Raw genomic sequence first — 7,565 nt, forward strand, 5'->3', positions numbered from 1 at the left:
TGCCCTAAACCTAAAACCTAGTCTAAACCCTCAGAGTACTTTCCTTAGGGACGCCATAGAGAAAAAGGGGAAGTTTTTGATTCCAAATCAACAACCTCCTAACAAGGAAGTGAGAACCATTTTTCTTTTCGAGGAAAAAAGCCCAAGCGGATCGCGGAGGCTTCTTCCCCATAAAAACCGCTTCTGGATTCCATTGAACCATAGAAATTGCGGTGTCAATTAAAAACGGCACAGACACACAATTAACTAGGCTTTATTAGTACACACAGCAGTAGGCGCACAGGAGATCACTGGACAGAACGAAGAGTGGCGAGAACATCGCTGGATAGGTCAAAGAGTATGGCTAGAGCAGTCTGAAATGGATAGAATTTGAGGTTAATGATGGAAAGAAGAAGGAAATATTTATCAAAGAAAAATCTGTAGCAAAGTAGTCACATTCGTAACCATGTGTTTACTCAAAAATAAGACAAAAAGACTAAAAAATCAATTTGTTCGCTGTCCTCGGAAGGCTATAAATTCTCCACAAACAATAACCGCGTTGAATAATATTTTTTCTTCTGAATTTTTTCTTTTTTTTTCTTCTTTCTGATGAATCTTTTCTTCTGTTTTTTGATTTTTTTCTTCGCTTTCCCAACTATCAGTCGGTGATATTAACAGGCAAACATCCAGATAAATAATGGAGAGAGGAATCCATGCCAAGTATCCACATTAGCTCCAACGTTTTGCAAAAAAAAGTAGCGTAACCTCTTTTTGATCTTATTCCTTGTCAGGTCGCTCCAAAAGTTTTTCGTTTTCGGAATTTTTTTCTGATTTTTGATTTATTTCTATCTTTGATTCAGAAATAAAAATATTTCAATCAACAGTGTGATGCTCAGCAAAATAATCATGGATCTTCGTCCACTGATTTGATGAATTATTGGTTCAAAACATTTGGTACAAAACTCAGGGGACCATGAATTGCGAAAAAAAAAACTGATGATAGTGGAATTTTTTTCTCAATTATTGTGAATTGGATAAAGAGTTTTTCTTTTTTTTTTTCTGACGCACCATTGGTGTACGTAAATAAACAAATAAATAAACTTATAAACTTAATCTAATATAATGTGATATGAGCTCAAATTTCCGTTGATTTTTGGTTAAGAGAAATATTAGAATTAGAAGAACGTTTTTTTTCTACGAGAATATCTCAGATTACAATTGCGGATTAATAAACTACGATGCTTCAGATGTAGATGGCTATGTACACCAGTTTTTAAGGATGTTAATCTTAATCCAAGACCTTGTTCTTGTGTATTTCAAATGTTCAAACAATCACTAAAAAAAACTTTTCACCTGTCCTGATGCAGATGCAATTTTTTCCGGTGACAAGAGCTCGCAGTTTTGCTATTATTCGATTACGAACACGATTTCGAGAGCAATTATATAATTTTGCAAAGACGTTTTTTAATGGTATAATTAAAAAAAAAGTGAAACTCACCAAACACTCCTCCTAAACTTTGGTTTGAGATTTTGTAGCAGTTGGTGGAGGTAGGCGTTTTGTCCTCCGAATGAAAGTGGATCGCGACGTAGTCTATGAGTGGAAATAAATGAGCGCTTTCATTTATGTTTTTTTTTAAATTTTTTAAAACCTTTCCTTTCTATTTATATTTTTATTTCTATTTTTCTATTGCAGTAGTCTACTAATCAAGCAGGCGAATTATTTATTTTTTTTTATGAAATTAGGAAAAAGATTTCGATTGAAGTAATGGTGTAAGGAATTCATGTGAAACAGAGTGCATCCTTAAAAATTTGAGGTATAAATAAACTTATGTACCTTGGCGATAAGTAGAAGAAGTTGTCAAGTGATCCATAATCCACGGGCGGATTATTTTCCTCAATAGGTAGAGCATGGCATAACGCCAATACCACGGCAACTACCAAAATCACAAGTGTAGCTCGGAGTGACATGTCTGCTGAAAAAAAAAGACGGTTTTAATGATAAACAAACGGAAATGACCGAATGTCGCCGAAATATCGCCGAATATGTTGAAGTGCGAAGAATAAATATACTCAAAGAATCTACTGTAATAGGTGATGATCCAGGATTTACGATAAATTGATAGCAATAATTCATACGTATAATTAGTTAAGAACGTAGAATAGGTGAACGTTGATGAAACTGCAGGAAAAAAAGAGAAGGAAGCGTCTTTTTGAGAAGCGGGTCCCGGTTGAGGACGGGGATTTTCATTAACATCTGGTAGGAGCCTGTTGTCTGCAATAAAATACTTGGAAAAATGAAAATTTTGGTTAAGAGCCAGTGAAAACCTGTAGTGAACTCTAAAATAGTTACAAAAGCAGGATTAAAAGAACAAGAATCCAGAGACGACTTTTCTAGAAAAAAAATATGAAAGAGTGTATAAAAAAGTTTGAGTTTGAGTTTTGAGTTTAAGTAATTAATTTTAGTAAATTTCTTTAAAAAAAAACATAATGCTCAGAAAATGTGGACACAAAAAAGCTGGAATGAGCATGATAACGAGTTTTTTTCAAAGAAAAAATCCACCAGCGCTGTAGAAAAAGTTTTAAATCTGTACTCGGAAGAAGTAGGAGGTGTACATCGCATCAGTTCTCCTCCTGCTCCGTATCGCCGCTGAAACAGCTTTGTAAACAGGAAGTGTGAGGTCATTTATATGAGTTATTAGGGTGTGTGGGTAAGTTATTATAGTTTTTGAGGACATTAAAATGTGGAAAAATATGGAGGAGCTGAAGTACACCGAAGGGACTTGTACGAGCTTGATAATGTATCATTGGCATTGTCTTCAGTCAGTTGATTCATCCATAAGCGGAATTTTAGTGGTATGAGGTCAAAATGGCTATGGAGAATAAAGGATAAAGTGACCGGGGTTAATTATTCCGCTTAGGACACGCAAACAATTCATAATTGTTTTGGGTTTATGAACTAGCCTATACAATGACTTGCGGTGGGAGGGGGTTAGCCGATGTCTCAGCTCGGTGTTTTTATCCTCTTACATAGATCTGGTAACAATTTGTCCATCCGGATTTGGTTGATCCTAAGGCGGATTCGAACCGAATCGATCGATCGTGCTATCACAGCGGAATCTCCTACCGATTGCGCTATCTCCGTCTTTGCGCAGCACACGTGCCATCGTACGATGAGAAGAGGTAAATGTCGAAGAGTCTTCATTCTAGAGCTCTTAAAAAGAGCTGAACAGGGAGAGGGGAAGTTTCGCCGAAGTGGATGTGAGAGATGAGTTTATTTTAGGGAATAATTCAGCCATTAACTGCTAGAGGTAGCTTCATACGATCGGTCTATCGGCAAAATTAGCGAGGACTGCGTTTTGGCACATTTTTCCGAGATCAACGTGGTCCTTCAACTTCTAAAACAAATTTTATAAGAATTTGCAATGAAGGGAAACTTGATAACTCATTCCAGAAATAAAAAAAAATACAAAACTCGCAAGCACATTATTAGAAAACATAGAAACTACAAGCTTTTCAAGAGCACATTTTAATTTTTTTGTACCCATTGAATTCCAGCAGATCTTTTTAGTCCGAGAAATTTCGCCTACGACTCCACAGAAGATATTATGATGATAGTTTTTAGATACTGTATGTAAGTATTTGAATAACAAAAACAACAACAAAACAGTCTCTTCCTAATTATTTCACACATCCAAATCGATTTCTCAAATATAAATACTACTTCAGTCGCCTGATTACCAGGTAAGGATTAGAATTATTACGTGCTAATATCGCATCTCATAAGATTTTTTACGAAGTACATTTTCGTAAAAAATCTTATGAGATTTTTTACGAATGTGTACTTCGTAAAAAATAATAATAATAACTCTTAGGACCAATGAAACACGAACAAAGTTGTTCGCCAATTTATTCCCAACCCACAATAAATTAAATGGGTTATAGAATTATTTCAGAAAAAGTACCTGGGAAAAATAAATTATCCAGAAACTCACATTCAAATATATATATATTTATATTTAGGTATATATATATATATATATATATATTTAATACAATAAAAATATATATTTTTAGGCGGAACAATATAGCATTGTAATGAGCGAGGCAGATGTATGGCATGTATTTCAAACACAATAGGAATAGAATAAATCCTACTCGTAACTCCTCGCTTGCTTAGAAGTCGCCAACTTCATCATGGAATTCAGAGGTAGGGAAAATCTGCAGATTTCTGATGATGCTTGTTTAAATCCACTGAATGGGGTCCTTGAAGCACAGATTTGATTTTGCTAGTTCCTACATCCGTAATTTTCCTTGTATCATACATGTTGGATGCATTTTTAAAGGCATCACCCCATGAATCTGAGGTGGTACGGATTTTAGGTGGAGTATTCGTATACGGGATCGTAGATTATGGAGAGAAGGGTGACTCCGTCCATTTCTTCCTAACTGCCGTAAAAAACGACCCAAAAGATGCGGCGCGTGCACAAGGCTGGCGCGCTCCAATCGAACTTTGTTGTAGAAAATAGTGCGCCAGAAGGTCCGAAGCAGTATCTTCCAGGCGGTTTTTTACGGCCATTAAGAAGAAACAGATGGAATCACCTCCCTCTCCATAATCTACTATCCCGCATACGAATACTCCACCTGAAATCCGTACCACCTCAAATTCGTGGAGTGATGCCTTTAATCGGGATTTTTCGCACACTGAAATTCGAATAGTATGCAGCCGCTTTGGATTGCACTCGTACCCGTTGATCCAGATTTTCTAATTTTCATGATTTCACCCATTTACGTCATATGTTCCGTCCATGATACTGGAGTTTCTTAAATCTGGTGAGCTAGTCAGTATAAACGCGAGTATAAACAGGAACAGTTAGCAATCAGACTCGTATATGGGATCCGCAGCCCAGGATAAGGATATAATTAGTAGTGCTCTGCAATTAGAGAGTTATCAGTGATCAAAAAAAAATTCTATTGAGCAAGAAATTTTGCGAGATTCTGGAAAAAACATATGATAGATCGGGAGAAAAGTATGTTTAGCGAGTGATCATCCGACCCTTACAGTAATATTCTATTAACGGCTACATACTTCTGACGTACATATTCTACATTCCATACATCGAACTGAGTACAATTTTTTTTCGGAAATAAAACATGAATGCCCGAAAACTTATGACAATTGTTTCTTGCCCATATCAGAGTTAATTCAACAAATACACTACATTTTATTGTAAAAATGTCGTATCATACAAGTCCATATAAGAAAGCATGTGAGCAAACGTTATATCTCACGATAGAAGATTTCTACAGGTCTAATAGTTCGCGATCAGATCCAGAATTCCCCTATTACGGTAAGCACAGAAGATTCATCGTTATTTAACGTTAGAATTTTGATTTCGGTTAAATGGTTTGGCCAAAATCTTGGCACTGTAGTTAGTAGAAGAGGATAAAACAAAACCACTGAGGCCAAAACACCATCACCTCGTTGAGAAAAAAAAAACATGATCGTGTTCTGGATGGAGCAGCTACAGAAGAATATACATAGATAATTGCAAATTTGGCAAAAAAAAGAGAAAAAATACAGATAGGAAACAATGAACTCGAAGTAATAACAGGAGGAAGGACGAAATGTCGAGAATGATAACCACTATTCTGCGAGAATAAAAAAAAGAACAGTACAGTTTTCTGGGACCATAAAGCAACCAGAATTGACAACTGGTGGCACAGAACGCCACTATTACTAAAGTATAAAATTTATATGATATTTCATAAAAAAGAATTCGACTTTTTTTTTGAGAATGTGATGCTTTTCTGGCTCATGTTTTCCTGGAAAAAATACAGTATAAAATAGAAAGTATTCTCCTTGGCCTTATTTTCTGACTAAAAATCGACCTTAAAGGATATTTATTCATTTGCTGAACTGGCGGTAAAATTATTTTAAGCTACTGTTAGTACGTCCGTTCGTTCTTTCTTTTTTCTTTTTTCCTTCCTTTTTTTCCCTTCCCTTCCTTCTTTCTTTCTTTCTCCTTCGCGATCTTTAAATGGACCCTCCCTCTTTGAAAAAAAAAATATTACCACGCAAGATGACCTAAGTTTCAGATTTTTTTGGTGTGGTTAATATCAGCCAATAAATGCGTTGTAAACATCAGGAAATTTTTATTTCAATCACATTTTTAATCAAATTTTTGAGAAGTTTGAAATCTTAGGAATTATTCACAGTTCGTGATCAGTGTTAAAAGAACTATCTGAGTTTAATGGATTTGTGGCTTAGAACAACCAAGTAATACAGTTTTTTTGTCCGAGAAAGATATTAGGCCGAGATCCGATAAAACTTTCTAAATTTTCTTAGAACAGCCTTGGGACATTTACTGTAGAAAAGAGAGCTAATGTTGCAGAAAGAAAGAACTGTTAATTTTCATTGAAATTTCGTTTTTTTTTTTGTTGTTGCTAAATTTTACGATGTAAAATAAGTTGTGTGGGCTTTTAATTTTAGATAAATATATAGAAAAGAAAAGTGATGAGGTTGAGAAGAACTGAGGAGAAATAATTTTACTTTGTAGTTGAAGAAGAACTACAGAGCTTCACTCCACTGCTACTTAGACGGGAATCTGGTCACAACACATACATAGGTTCTGGATATCCGCCGTATATAACTCTGGAGCTCCTCCTACCTCCCGCACTTGACTGCACACGATAAATTGCCATGTAATGTAAGGAGTTTTTAACGTTCCTTATTTAAAAAAAACCCCATACACTTAGGACATATAGGTAGAGTTTTTCTTCCTTTCTTTTTTCTTCTCCCTCAACTAGGATATTTTACTGTAAGAGCGTAGCACGATCAAAAAAAAAAGTAGCAATCTGGAGATATTGTGAAGGAAAGGGATTCCCCTCATTCTTTTTTTTTTATAAAAAGTGAGTTTTCCTGAAATCCATGAAGGTTTTGAAAATTTCATTTACGTTTTATAGTAGCCGAAAGAGAAACGTTGCAGTTTTGTCATAGTTTTAAAGATAAAAATAAGATAAGAATGGACGAAGGATGATCCAGAAAATGTGCAAGAAAATGAAAATTAAAAGCAAAGAAATCCAAAAGGGAACAGGATTGTGGATGATTCAGTTCCAACCATCAGAGAAACGACAAAGATCAGGTACTGGCAATAATTAACAGTAGGAGGGTCATCTCATGGATGAAAATTTAATTTGCGTCAGAAATTCCGGAAATAGTAGCGTTCGACTACGTGGATCCAATATTGCTACAAATTTTCGTTTTTCAACTCACACAGTCACGTGAAATAAGCTATGACGCCGTTTTTATCACGAATTTTTATTTTCTATTCGGATAAAATCACGTGAATAAAGTTGTGACCGTCTTTTTTCACCCTGAATTTCAATTTAAAAGGCAAGTCATACTTATTGCACATGCTCAACAAACTATAAAAACTGTCCACGGTTCAAAACGCTCAGTGAAACACACTTAGCAGCTCCTAGAAACTACGAGCTTATGATATTAGATGCCGATAGAAAAACTCTAACGAGTCTATTACGGTACATTAATGTTATTTTGATTTTTTAAGCCTGAAAGGACATATTCA

This window comes from Necator americanus, chromosome IV (genome assembly GCF_031761385.1).
Source record: "Necator americanus strain Aroian chromosome IV, whole genome shotgun sequence".
In the NCBI taxonomy this organism is placed as follows: Eukaryota; Metazoa; Nematoda; class Chromadorea; order Rhabditida; family Ancylostomatidae; genus Necator; species Necator americanus.